Source organism: Bombus pyrosoma, linkage group LG15 (genome assembly GCF_014825855.1).
Source record: "Bombus pyrosoma isolate SC7728 linkage group LG15, ASM1482585v1, whole genome shotgun sequence".
NCBI lineage: Eukaryota > Metazoa > Arthropoda > Insecta > Hymenoptera > Apidae > Bombus > Bombus pyrosoma.
Window position 1 is genome coordinate 2,043,001 of NC_057784.1, and position 15,638 is coordinate 2,058,638.

The 15,638-nt window shown below is 37.7% G+C and overlaps 2 protein-coding genes across 2 annotated transcripts in view; one reads left to right on the plus strand and one right to left on the minus strand.

The window, feature by feature from the left end:
- The window catches only part of LOC122575476 (suppressor of lurcher protein 1), a 299,608-nt gene that overhangs the window by 233,062 nt on the left and 50,908 nt on the right, over positions 1 to 15,638 (plus strand). The gene's annotated exons all lie outside the window — the stretch shown is intronic.
- LOC122575508 overlaps positions 1 to 15,638 on the minus strand; it is a 116,642-nt gene that overhangs the window by 84,847 nt on the left and 16,157 nt on the right. The gene's annotated exons all lie outside the window — the stretch shown is intronic.

A 15,638-nucleotide genomic window follows, 5' to 3' on the forward strand; every position in this document is an offset into this window, starting at 1 on the left:
CCGACATACTCTGTCTACTCTCCAGATCGTTGCAACATATCTGCCCGTTGAAATTCGTTCTTTTATTAGCTTACAACGATACGACGATGAAAATGATCGAGTTATTATTGAGAAATTCTCGATGACCGTGAAGATCGAGAAAGGAAAAGACGTGATCTTGAAGGGAACTAACGTGAATCGCGATATTTGTCGTTGCAAACTAACAAGCTTTTTTTCTCGCGCGTACTTTTGTTGCTGCAAAAGTAACGAAAATATCAAAGTGGACGATATAGACGGAACACCCTGTACACATAGGGTGTCCCTGATTTTAACGGCCAAACGTTGTCGATATACGTTATGGTCGAAGTAAGAAGAAAAATGTACATGAACGTAAGTCGTTGAAAACTTTATTAGAAAGTTATGGCAGTGATATGAAATACGGAGGGAACGGTAGTAGCAGACTCACGGTTACTGCGATATAATACAGGAATACACCAACGATATTTACGTTCGCTCTGTTTATGCAAACGTAACTAATTCTTCATCTCGAAATGTTCACGGTTCTTGACAATACAAGATTGACAGCGGCCGAAAATAGAATTTATTACCCCTGGCGAATCTCATTTCTACCTTGTTTCGTTTCAACGAATCCACCATTTTGAGATGCAGAATTAGTTACGTTTGCATGAACAGAGTGAACGCAAATATCGCTTATCCGTTCTAAGTTCCCTTTGTGTTTCATATTTTTTTTTTTTTTTTCATAACTTTTTAATTTAAATAAAAGCTTTTTATTTAAAACGAAGCTTTAAAACTACCTATGTCTGTAATGACATCTGCCTGTTATTTAGTCCCATGGAATATAACGACAATGTCTGGCCGCTAAAAATTTCACGATATTTTTGTCGAAGATTTTGGATCTTTGAAGCCGAAATAATGTTATGGGAACACAAAATTTACATTTTTAATTGCTGTTTGAATAGTTATACACTTATTTAATGGACGATCTCTATTATATTTATCGATACATACCTGCACGCGTCTCAGCACTTTCTTCTTTACCCGACTGTTAACCGACGACTCTTCCAGATGCTTCTAACGACTGACCAGTTTACAGCCATCTGTTTTTGAGACGCCGCGCACACAAATACTCCCACACACTGATACTCGCATACAAGTATTCTTACTGCGCGTTTAACCTAGTCTAGCACAGAAAATTATACATATCTCAACAATTTTATATACATATATAACAAAACAACGCTACCATTCGATATAAACGAATCTCTAAATATCAGTCAGGTATAATAATTGCGTGCTCAAAATATCCTCTGAAACTTATCTCGGAGCTGTCCTTTATAACCCCCGATCGTCGTGCACTGTACGTTTGTAGACTTATCTTGGAATACCTGCTCCTGAGCACATAGTACTTATAGCTGCCACTTAGTCATACTAATATCTGTACGTATTCTTGGTAGCTTCGCTTTTCAAACATCGCTCTCGTCTGCCACTTGTGCGATATTCATTGGGAGAGATACGTTGCAGGCACGTGTTTGCACTGCAGACAAAATCATGAAAGTCATAAAAATTGTGAAATTCAACGGATACCTGTTATACCGACCTGGATAGGATTTTACGAAATAAAAAGCTCGGACAGCTGACCCATTTGTCAGTTAAAAACCAGAAATGTTATAGAGTATGACTAAACTGACATAGTTTTCCCTCCGGTAAAACATGATCTTTCTAGTTTGTAATTTTACGAAAAATTTATTGTACAAAACTCTACGATTCATAATGTCTCACTAATGTGTTTTATTTTATAGTTATCGTATGTCTGTGATAAAATGGCAATTTGTATTCGAAGAGATACGATTGTTCGGAAGAAAGGAAATTTGCCCAAAATTATCGGACTCTTCTGATTTTTCTTATTGTTTTATTATTACTTTTCTTTCTTTTTATTCCTCTTTCGCGTCTGTTTCGACGTGTTTCTCTTTATATCGAAGGAAGATTTTCACGATTATCCGTCAGATTGAAACGTTTCTACGAGCGATACTCAAATGAGTAGGTAGTAGTAAGGAGAAAATTCCAAACTGAATGACCATAATTTTTAGTGAAACAGACTAGCATAACGAAATAGAGTAAAATTAATTGGATTTTTAAAAGAGCCAACAACACGTTATAATTCTGGCTACCTATAGTCCTTATACGATATAAACTATCTATTATATTATAAATAAATTATCAAAAACTAGAAGGAGAAATAAAGTAAAGCAACGTCCACGATAGGATTAAAGACGTGCAAAAAGGTATGGGTGCGCGAATCATTCATCGAATCAATCAATCACGTCAGATTCTTGGTATTTTTAGAAACGTGAAAATATCGAATAAAATACATCCATATGATTCGCGTACAGAGCGGAAATTGTAAAACAGTTTCGCGTTTGAAATCGTAGAATCATTTGTCGAACAAGTAAAAAACGATTGTTCGTTTAAATGCGTCTATTACTATGTCGCGCTTTTCAACAACCAGCAAAGAGAATTTTGCAACCTTGCAAAAAGTACTATAAACGTTTGTAAAAACACGGAAGAGCAGAAATGTTGATACGTAATGTACATAGTATATTGCTAAAGATCATTAAACATAGACTTGAACTATATGATGTACAGAGAATAAAAAACGTATTGGATACATAAAATAAGTTTAATCGTCTAAAACGATGAATTTCACCGCGAGGATGCTAATCGAATAAAATTTGAACTGAACGAAGGCATTTACAAAATTGATCGAAGTGCCTTTTGATTTAAAAGCGAACTGAATCGAACCTAATCCAAGCAATATACGAAAGTACACAGTATAATACGCGCTGTTTGCAACGACTTAAATCTGAATAGTAAAAAGAGCAGACACATAAAAGTAAGTACTACGGCCTCTGCTTAGTTTCTCAACGCTGCATTCAACGTCGCGTAAAAAGAGTGTCGCAATAATCCCTCGTCTTAGCTCTGTCTTTCTTTCTCTCTTTCTCTGTTTCTTCCGTGCAGTTTTTCCAACGTTGAAAAATTGAAGTCAACAATGACAAAAGTCCCCATTCGATTTCTTTATCATGGAACGCCGTTAGAAGGTCCGTGAAAATACGGCTTTGGCGGTGAACGCGTTGAAGTTAAAACGGCATCACGTCGATAATGGCGGAAAAGAACTAACGGGGCCGGATGAGCGGACCGGTGTTCCAGTGACGTCTTCGGTGTGTAATCAAAAGCCAATGTAGAATTTGGCAACTGCGAATCCAAACGGTGCTTCACGTACCTTCAAATACAATTTGCACGAAGTGCATCGAGTGGCGATGGCCGAATTCCGCCATTAGCGTGCCGATTGATCGACGAGTTCGTTTCGTTGTCCAGCGACGAGGATCGGACGTTCCTGGAATTCTGCTTGTCCTTGTGAAAAGCACGGGAACGGACAGTTGTGATCGATTTCACCAACGCACGTGTGTAGCGTCTGTAAAGGGATTGCGTGTATCGTGACAATGCGCGAATATACAACCTTGTTGGCGATTTTTTTTCTTTTTCTTTTTTTTTTTTACCACTTACGCTGATTGGCAAAGAATTAATTGCTGTCTAATCGTCAGTTGGCTAAGACAATTACTAACCCGCGAGGATTGCCGGTTTCTCTCTTTCTCTCTTTCTCTCTCTCTCTCTGTTAATTCATGAAACGACAGATAGAAATTTCAGATTTCGAAACTTGTACAATAATTAGATGCGTTTTTCTATGGAATCGTGTTGTTAGTTGTCAGATGTGCCGTGATAGAAGCGAACCGAAATGTTCAGAGAGCGTTGAAACGAAAGGTACGTTTGAGGCCTAAAAAATCACGAATATGTCAAGAGATGAGAAGTTTGTGGTTTATTAGTGAAATTGTACTGCGAGCTTTGGAATTTAATTGAAACGAGTTTGACGGTAAACAGGCTACGCGCAGATTGGTTTGAGTTATTATATCGATGTATTCTATCATATAGCTATGATTATGGAGAGCTCTATTATCTAGAATTTATGTATATTTGTTTCGCAAAGATAATCATTCCATTAATTTGTTTAACGTACTGTAACCACACCATGGTATAACATTAACGTTTAAATATTTATTCTATCCGAAATTAGAATTAAAATTACGTAAATCGAACGACATTCCTCAGGCAGTTTAAACTATTTATCTTATAATATATTTCCCAGTCACATTCCTCGCGTCATTAATTGATCGACATGGAGGGACAGTATCGTGAATTTTATCGCGGTGCGAAAATTAATAATCAGAAACGGCACTTTCTACCTTTCTAACGAAATTGCTTTATATTAATTAAATTATAGATTTAGATCATCTGTTAAAAAATTACTCGCACGTATATTCTTTATCAACGAAGCTCGTTTCACTATTGAACTTTTACTAATCGATTTTGTAACCATCTGTAAAATGATTACCGACTTGTTTTGCAAGAATTGTCAGATACTTCTGTATGTATATAGTAAGGTTTAAACCGCGGCTATTTATGCAAATTCATATTTTTACGAATATAATTAAAAAGATAGGGAATTGTTTTGCCTATTAAATATCATAACGAATTTTATGCATCCTTGCATGTTCAGATTTTCTAGAAACGCATGAAAATCCGCAGTCTAATCATGTTAAAAGACATGCTTGTAAATATATTCGTGACGTACAGAATGATTCTCCGGCTAGTTAACTCAAAAGCAGCGTCGTCAATCACATGACGGTGATAACGCCATATCCGTACGTGTAATCTGTCATCGAAGACTGCTATTGCCTCTGTTTCACGGTAGAGACGATCGTATGCGCGTAAAATGGTAACGATAATGCGTGATTTGTGATGTGATCAGCGATACTACCTTTAAGTTAACTAACAAAAGAGAGATAGAAAGAGAAAGAGAGAGTGTATCATCCTGTAAATTTCAGAAATACGAGATACGTGAAAAATCGCAGTGTACGTTAGAAGGAAATTCCGTGTAAAATGAATGACTGTGAAAAATAACTTTATAAGTTTCTTTCAAATTTACTCTATAGAGCATTATTGTTGCTATCCACAAGATAATAAAATAGCACGTAGCGGCCATTATCCCAAACCTCGTTAACTTGGTTAAGCAGGGGGCAGGTCATGCCATAAATTCGACCATTAACTGACCTGTCAGTTTATTAACCACTGTAATAGAATCACGCTGACCAACAGATTTATGCTGCGGCGTCGAATCCGCTAGTCGTACGATTGTCTTGCCCGCAATTTTCAAATCCGATCAACTCGTGTAAATATCACCAATCAATTAGCTGTAACATTATGCACAATGATCGAAATCTCCATGAATCCAGTATACTTTCTCGTAACATTTTACGACACTGTTTTGACCGAAGCAGATTTCACCGAAAGATACAGTGGAAATTGTATGGAAACTTTCAGCCACTGTTCTTTACCTTCAATATTTGATGAACTTTTCTGTCCATCTACGTTGTCACGTGCATCTCTACCAATAACAAACGAAAGAACGCAGCACAGTCGAGACAGGACGATAGCCATGGAAGAAGGAGGTGCAACTGCAGCGAAAAAGGACGCGCGCATCTTATTTACCGTATTCTACAATCTGATTTAAGTTCGACGCAAGATTTGCTCGCTCGACGTCTTGACCGATCTGCCGAAGATTCACGATCCATTGTGCTCGTGGAATGGAAAAGAGAGCGCGTTCGTCGTGTCGCGCTGTGAAGGGTAAATCGTGAGACGAGCAAGCAGAGCTTCGCAAGCAAGCGAACGAGAAACGCCGATCGGGAAGGAGATACTCAACCGGAGGATGGTATTCGGGGAATCTGCCTACAACAATGCTTTCCTGACAACAGCAATTGCGATCGGTCATCCCCTCGTTCATTTTCCACGTGCCTGGCCTTAAACGCAGTTTAATTGCCGCTGGCACGTTTCATCGTGCGGTCACTCGAGTAATGTTTCTCTGGCTATGTAATTGTTCCCGGTTGCATTTCAGGAAAATCGAGATAATCGCGTGTAACAACATCGTTCGTGGCAACGAACCGATACGACCCGACGTTGGCAAAGAACGAGAAGAACTTCAACGAAATAAATCGAATCGATCGTACTGCTGGCAAAAAAGAATTGCCCAGTTCTTCTCTTTCATTACTCTCTTTCTGTCTGCTTGTCTGTCTGTCTCTCTATCTTTCTCTCTCTCTCTCTCTCTCTCTCTCTCTCTCTCTATCTATCTACCTATCTTTTTCTCTGCTTGCCTCTGTCTCTCTCTCTTTTTGTTACGATCTTAATTGCTTTAATATCAACTTCGTTGATATAGTTACGAGATAGTTAATAATCGTGGCAGCTGTTGCAAACTCGTTAATGCATTGTACATTACAGGCCCCTTTGACAGACGCCGTTACTTGCGATATAATACGGAAAATTATATCACAACTTGAGTCGGATATTCCCTAAAGCGATTTTCAATTGGAATATAAGATTACTAAACCGCGGATTTTTATTTGTTTATAGGAAATTTGTATGAGCAACATTGCACAGGATGCGTGGCGTTGCATACCATTGCATTGCACGGAATACGAATCGAGCAATGTGTTTACGCTTTTTAACTATATTTCCTCTGTATTTTCGTCCATCGTAAAACCATTCGATAAATACAATTTTGGTTACACGACTCTCTTTAGTGAATTAACGAGTCACAGAACTGAATAATTTTTATAGAAACGTTCGTGCTCGCGTTCGATGTTAACCATGTTGCGACAAAGAAGAAATAATAATTTTATGGGCGAAATTAGCGAAACAAGAGGAAGGTTCGTGGTTATTTAATTTGAGTATTCGTGACTCATCTTTAATTCTGTAATTCATTATTCTAGGAGGCGTTGAGGATATCGCGATAATAATTCACTTGGTTTATGTCGCTGTATGAATTATTTATAAGCTTGCTCTCATTATTACGTACACTTTGCTTCACCTACTAAAGAAGACGAATTACTCCAATTATTATCGTCAATCTTCAAGTATAAGCCGGCTGGAAAAATTCCGCCGATATCGATGTGATTCTTTCAAGTCTATTTTCTATGGTGGCGGAAATATGAATTTCGTGCGGAGCTGTTTCTCTGACGCGAATTACGCGTAAACGACGCAGCACTGCAATGTGTAACGGATAATGCTGTTCTCTACGCAAGCACATTGCAACGAAGCTTTTGATAATTAAATTATAATTTGTCTTAAAGGTATGACGCGTGTACTTTAACTTTAATAATTTACTATGATAATTAATAATACAATCGAGTGCGATATATTTTAAAGCACGGTACGACACATAGACCCGCGTCATAATTTTCACACTCATAGCGCGATAGTGTCTTTTCAAATTGCTCTTCGTTTTCTATTTTGAAGCGACATTTTCACCCTGAATCGGATCGGCATGTTAAGAAGAGCATCTAATATCGGTATATTTATTTTAACGGAAAGCAACAATCGATATCTGACACTGACGTATCAAAAACAAAGATTCTGTCTGTATGTTGTTGACACTGTCATAAAACGTTGCAAGAAAAATGTGAAGCAAGACAAATGACAAAGATCATTTAGTTCAAACGGTGAGCGAATGAGTGGTAGAGTGAGTCACTATAGTGGCGCTTCGTAATGTAAGATGACATCCGCGAAAGCCACTGTAGTGGTGCAACGTACCTAAGAGGCTAATTTGGCGGAAAATAACAATGAAATACAATGGAACCTCGCAAACTCGAGCCTCCGGAAACTTTTATAACACTAGAATTTTGTTCGTTCTTCTCCGTTTCAAAGCGAAAATCTCCAAAAGTTGCAATAAAACTTACTTTAACTGGAATTATTTGCCACGTGTCCAGATACATTATTTTATCTTTGTAACTCGAGTTTAGAGTAGCCACTGCAAGTCGAACTTTACCCCTATAACTCGAACTTCTATCGCCGCTTCCTCTGCGACTCCAAATGTACCTATAGCTAGGCTATGTGTCACGAGATGTGAGAAACCAATTATTCGACGTCGCCTTCTCTCTTCCACCTGTTAGGGTTGTCTCGGATAACATAAGAAGACAAATATAAAACGACGCAAGCTGTATCTCTAGTTCTTTGCACTTCGATCACGTGTGCGTATCCATGAAAGTCAATCGTTTTTCGTCGGACGAACGTATAATTCCTATGGTCCGCCGTATCTTTAACTTTTGCATTTATTCGCGTTGCATGAAACGAGTTCTAAGAGAAAACTTAAAATATACCAAAAGTTGCCGAGAAGGAGAATATAATTGTGACTTCGTACAAAGCTTCTCCGTGTCGAATTTTCATTTGTTAAAGCTCTTTTACTCGGAAGTCTAAACTTCGGTAAATCGAAGATTTTAGCTGGCTCCTCCTCGCTCGAAGTTGGAATTGCCGACTGTAGCAGAAAATAAATTACGCAGCTGCAAATATTAAAAGAGACAAAGGAAGGCAGCGTGTCTAAGGAATAACGAAAAGAGGGGCCAGGTTAATCGAAATCTGCCAGCGAACGTGACAAATCTTCAAAGTCGATTTTCTCGGACAACGAAAATTTCTACAAATTACCTACGTCACTCTTTTCAACTACATTTATGAAACGGGTAATTACTTTTCCGACCGTATCCTTCAGCCGATTTCCATAGAAAAATTAAACATTATTTCCTTTAACGAGTTTTTAATTCAAATAATAAGAATTCCTCGATATTTCGATGGGGTATTTTATTTTAGGAAATGAAAAATATCACGGTTATAATATTTATTGCTAGGCGCTCAACGAATTCATATAAAATAGATTGTGTGTCTTCAAAGCCAATAAAACATGGGACAGCTGGAGGTAAAAAATCCGAAAAGCAGTAATTTTATCTGGCAAAGGTAAAACGAAAATATAGAATAACCTTTTTTTCCCCCGTATGAAGCTTCGTTTCTGTACAAATTGCTGATACAAATGGAGAGAATATGCGCAGTTATACGTGCGTGATTTTACTTATAGCTTGGTTTAATAAATATCAATGAAAACTAATATGCTCATTCGTACGTACTACAATTCGAGCTTGTTATACCGAATAATGAAAAATGACCAATAAAACAAAGGCATAATTTTAGCCGAAAATTGTTATTTATTACTGGAAAAATTGTTGCAAACGATTCTCGTTTTTATCTCGACGTAACTAAGTTTTATGTTATACCCCTATATGTTGTATTTCTATATTTCCTAGTATATTTTATACTTTATATTTTGATTTATATTTTATGCCTTGGCACTTTGTTTTCAAATATGCGCAATATATGGAAAAATATTTCTTCCTTCGCGAGTCTGTGATTATAATCTCGTCGACGTACACAGATGAGTTATTGCGGTTCTATATTGATAGGTTCGCAGGCTGTGATAGTCAAGATATTGCGCTTTTACGATCGATCCAACAAGCATATCAGATATTCTGGAGCACCGCAACATATTTTCAATTATTATCCGATAGAAACTTTTGACAATGCAAGATATTTCGGGAAATTGTTACAAACATATGTTGACAAGAAGAACGAATCTAAAAGTTCAGATACTTACAGCCTTACCGAGCAGAATACAAAATATCTTACATTTTGTCGTTTGGAAATGTCTGATTTCGCACGTAATTCTCTCTGCATCGCATTCAGTACAGTGCACCTCTTATTGAAAACAAACGTTAACAATTACGTTACGTACGATGATATTTATTTCTCATAAAATATTCAAAGTGTTTACCTTTAGGTATCTTTTTCTATATCATTCGTCATGAGTTCTTCGTTATTTTATTACAACGTCGAAGAGTTAAATATTTGTTCCATATGCCTGAACCTTGAAATATCTTCTTTTATCGCTGTGAATAATCAACAAGATAAATTGACTTTATAAACCAAATGCAAAATATCGCGGATAGTATTTGCATTAAAAATAAATAATTTTTAACCGTGAAACCATTCCGTTTCCCATCTCCTATTATTTAACGGACAAAAACGAGCTGCGAGAAAAGTACGCAGTTTGTGATAATATCCATTAAACCAAGGTACGGATGATAAAACCATACACTGAAACAAAGACCGCATATTTAATGAATTGTCAATATTGATATACTCAGACGCGAGTCTTCCCTGTGGAAAAATGCTGCGATATATTTTCGTTGTGTGCTTTTACATAAAATCACAGGTAGCAGGATTGCGTGACAGGTCATTGATTAAAATCCGCGCGTTCGATAAGAAAGGATTTTTATCAGAGAAATACCTCAGTTGTTTAAAAAAGAAGACCAGAGACCGAGATTACAACTGTATACATGCCTGTTATTTATTACCCAACTTCCAATAACTCTCGTGGAATATTTCTAGAATTAACGTCGTGGCACGGTGCAGGATTTGTTAAAAATTCGACTGAATTTCATTGTTGCATTCGCGGAACAGCGGTTTGCTAAAGCTCGATATTACTTTCGAATTACTTTCGAATTACTATCGTAGGTACTTTACAAATTGCTACATTAAGGCGATAAATCAATGGCATGGTACGTCCGTGAAACACTCACTCGCGGACCTTATCGTCATCAACATTATTTTCGTCCAACTCACGCAAAGAACTTGTACAAATTATTTCTACGTATTCTAAATCGTTGCCTCGCATGAACGCACAATTTGAATCGACTAATGGTTTTACTTCGCAGTAATCTGACTCAATTATCGCATCTTACGTGTGATTTACAGATGTTGCGACGCTTAAGAACGGTGGTGTATCGCCATACTTCTCCGTTACTTGTCACTTCATACTCGATAAAATTATATAAAACAAAATCGTAACGTCGAAGAATGCTCGCATGAGAGATTTATCGAAAAGAAAAACACACGTAAGGAAAAGTTTTCGGTAGAAATAAATCTGCAATATCCTTGTTTCACATTATACGTATTCCGGTATGCACACAGCGTGGCCAGGCATTCAAATGCAGTGAATAGAAACGGTGGGGAGGCCGCCGCAACCGACATCTGATTTTCCTGGCCAGTTTCCTTCCAATCATCCGAGTGGATTGGTCGAAATTTTCCTCGAGCGTCACACGCGCCCCAACGTTCGCTAGATGCATTCATTCCAAATACATTCATATCGCTACACACGACCGGCCGAGCACATAACGTTACACGAATGCACACGCAATAATATTCTTTATATCGGTCCATTCGTGCGACTACTTCGCCGCTAAAAAATTCCGCATTTCATCCGTAATGCTGACCCGTAAAGTGTCAGATTGTAAGGCCGGGAAACGGAAATGATGTGCCTCTAACACGACCCGCGAGCATATATTGAAAGAAAAACGTTGCCATGGTATAATGGAACGTTCGGATATTAGAGTATTCGAATAATATTGGTCCGGATATGGATTTGCTGTACTTATGAGACGTAGTAAACAGTGGCTATAAAAAATATTTCTACTTACCTGACTTTATTTTCCAACGAAACGTCTTTCTTTACAGGTTCCACGTTTCATCTTCATCGTATACTAAACGTTTGTAGCGATAAAAGTAGTACCAAACGATATGAAATTTAATATACTTGCACTTAATCAATATATATGTCGCAGATGTAGAGACATCGAGCATTTCTTTTGGAATACTTGGGCTCGAGGTGACGCAACTGGTCGCTGAACGTAGTCACGGTCACGGGATGAACGTTTTAACTTGACGGAAGAAGTACCGATATTGAGGGACACGCTGTATTAACGAACAAGCCCCGGCCAGGAGCAATGTCGGCTCTATGCAGGACTGCCTGGCAACAGCGCCTGGAATTTTGTTGATATTCCTAATCAATATGTAATTGACAAATGAGATCCAGTCAGTCTTTTATTGCGATGTCCTTGGAGAGCTTACTGATATCGGGGAGTGAATCCAAAAGTTACCGAGCGACACAGCTAACGTTATTTTGCGACTCAGAGAAAATATAATCTATCGTACAAAGGGTTTCCCGTCGACCGTGGATTCGTTTGAACCCAAGAATATTGTTAAAAGCGTCCGTTAAACTTATTTATTGTTAAACCTTGTAAAAGTTATATCTATTCGTGTTATACAATCTAAGTGTAATATAGTTTATTTAAGTTAAACAATGGCAAATCCAAATGAAGAATTGATACGCGTCCACAATTCAAATGATGATTCGACACAAAATTCTAATAATAATTCGACATATATATATGTCGGGCTGGCGTTATGATTAGGGTTGGGGTTAAGGGCGTGAAACGAATCTCCGTTATGGTTAGACTTTGACGTTATGCAATAGAGAAGATATTGACTAGTGCGAATATAATTGTTACAGATATCGACAAGTAACCGTGGTAATTAGATACTCGAGACGCTAGTGACAATGATTCCAGGTTCGATAACGAATCCACGGTCAACGGGATAACACTTTACTAAACGTAGAATACTTTGAAGCACAAATACGTTTGCTGGGACGCTCGGTATATACTGCTCGATGTGTAACTTTCCAAGGCGATCGCACGAATGATAGACTGATGAACATTTTCCTCTGCTTACGATTGCGTTCGTTTGTTATATACTGGTTAGAAGCATCGAGAAAGTTCCAATCGCCGTTGCTAGGCAGTTTCTGCTTGGAGTTTGATTATTAATACAACGTGTGTCCCATTATATTGACACCTCCGAGGCAAAACGTCCATCCCGTGACCGTGGCTACGTTCGGCGACCGGTTGTGTCACCTCGAGCCCAATCCCACTATCGCAAATCTCGAACAAATACAATCGGATTGAAGGACAATTGTTTAATTACGGTTATGGTAGAATCTAGATTACAATGTTACGGGATTTTCCCACAGTTCCAACGGGGAGACTCCAGTGTCCTTCCATCTCCGAAATATATATAATATACTACACTATACTATATATGTACATTGCATTTATTATAGTATAGTATATAGTATAGTATAGTATAGCAATGGTGTAGAAATAGAGAAACGTAGCCGTGTTATACGTGAACAAGGGAACGAAGAAAAAGAGCACGTTATTAATAAAATGGTTTTTGACAGTAGGAAATATAACACTTGTGGAAATCGAACTGTCGCGCTAAATAACGATACTTGAAAACAAGCTATGGAAGACTCCGAGTATAAATCAGACTTGTCCACTGTCAGGGATCCTAATGCCGAGTAATACATAAGATTCGCTTGTAATACAGGGAAGATCTCGCAGTGGAGCGAAACGAAGCGGACAATTTAAAACAAACGAAGGTATCGATATCGACATCATCTCCAATCAGTATCGGTATCGTCTTTGCTGGAGATTTCACAACGATAGTATCGGAGTAAGAGAAGCTTCCTGGTACACACAAGTGTATATCAATATAAATATTACTATAAATACATACGTACCAAGGGCGAGTCAATAATTATCCGCAATGCGGTTGTAAACTTCGTCTGTTTCAAAGTAGGCTATGTTTTCCAAAAACTCTGATATGCAGAGGGTATTTTTTTTTTTTCTCGCACGAGCACAATCTGAACTGCGAAGTTTCAACTTCAAAAACAAATAACCCCGCTCTGTCCGACCTTCGGCGTTTCACACAGCCTCGAAACTTCCGTTTATTTCGTCCACGATGTTCGCTGCGCTACACTTACGGCCGAAAAAATCTCTCCATTAATTTTCAAACTAAGTTCTTGAACGGGAGAGCCTTGAAAGAACGTCCGGTATCAAGAGCGCGATATTTCTCGTGGCGAAAAAACGCACGACGAACAGGGAGCAGAGAAGATGGTGAACAGGAAGTGGGGAAAAAAAAGGGGGTAATGAGGGAACGGGGTCCGAGGAAATGTGGTTAGTCGGAAGGAAGGGAGGAACGGTGGAATTTTAGGATCGTAGCGGGTCCAGGACGAAAACGAAAATCGCGATTGAAGAGTGTCAGGCCTGGACCGAGTTATTGCCTGAAGTTAAGGTGGTAATGTCGGGGGCGTTGAATATGAAATTGGACAGTAGACGTGCTGTGCGTTGCGTTGGACTGCGTGCACGTGGCCATCGTGCTAGGAAAAATACATCTTGACTTCTAACGGGACGTGAAATCAGTAGCGAATGGAAATACAAGGTGGTCCCTCAGGTGAGGCTTCCTTTTGTCGGTGGAAATGAAAAGTTTCCCCATTGAATATGTTTTACGCCACGCGCTGCTGACGTGCGAGCCGCCCTGCGTGCCGGAGAATCGTGGATCAGTATGAATAAGCGAACGAGAAACGATTCGGCCAAATAGAAAGAAAGAAAGAATAGAAAACATTGCTTCCGCGTACGTACTATCTTTCAGGCGTGCTTATTTTTCACAAAATGTATAGTAATAGTAGAACTCAGAATCTTTGTTCTTTATAATCACCGCAATTCAAATAGCAACGGTTCCATTCATTAGAATCATCGTAATTCAAATGGCAATGATTTTATTCTCTGCAATCGTTGTAATTTAAATAGCAATGGTTTTTTTCATTATAATTATCGGAATTCAAATATACCATGACTTTATTTTTAACAGTTATCGCAATTCAAATAGCAACGGTTTTATACCTTAAAATCATCGTACTTCAAATGGCAATGATTTTATTCTCTGTAATCGTTGTAATTTAAATAGCAATGGTTTCGTTCATTCTAATTATCGGAATTCAAATATACCATGACTATTCTTAACAGTTATCGCAATTCAAATTGCAACGGCTTTATTCCTTAAAATCATCGTAATTCAAATGGCGATGGTTTTATTCTTTGTATTTGTCGTAATTCAAAAAGCAATGGTTTCATTCATTATAATTATCAGAATTCAAATATACCATGACTTTATTCTTAACAGTTATCGCAATTCAAATTGCAACGGCTTTATTCCTTAAAATCATCGTAATTCAAATAGCAACGGCTTTATTCCTTAAAATCATTATAATTCAAATGGCGATGGTTTTATCCTCTGTGTTCGTGCTGATTCAAATAGTACAATGGTTTTATTCTTTGTATTCGTTGTAATTCATAAAGCAATAATTTTTTTCATTATAATTATCGGAATTCAAATATACCATGACTTTATTCTTAACAGTTATCGTAATTCAAATAGCAACGGCTTTATTCCTTAGAATCATCGTAATTCAAATGGCAACGGTTTTATTCTCTGTAATCGTGGTGATTCAAATAGCACAATAGTTTTACTCTTTGTATTCGTCGTAATTCAAATAGCAATGATTTCATTCGTTATGATTATCGTAATTCAAATATGCCATGACTTTACTCTTAACAATTATCGGGATCCAAATAGCAGCGACTTTATTAGTACCATCCATAAGTATTTGCATAATTCCAAATTATTACAAATGTACAAAATATAAAACTTCAAATACTTCAAATGCAACCCTTTAGTCTAATTTTTGCCTCTAAATTTATCTCAAACAATCATACACGGTCGCTAGATATAATGCGAAACGATTGTTATCGTCAGTGGTCTTTGTTGAAATTAAAGAGTCAGATTTTATTAAACAAAAAAAGAAAAACAAAGCATCGGATAATTCAACGAACAGACAATTTCATTCTACGTTTTCCTCCCGTTCGCTTTCTACACAGCGCTGTATCTTTTAAGTTACAGACTTTCGTGGATATACA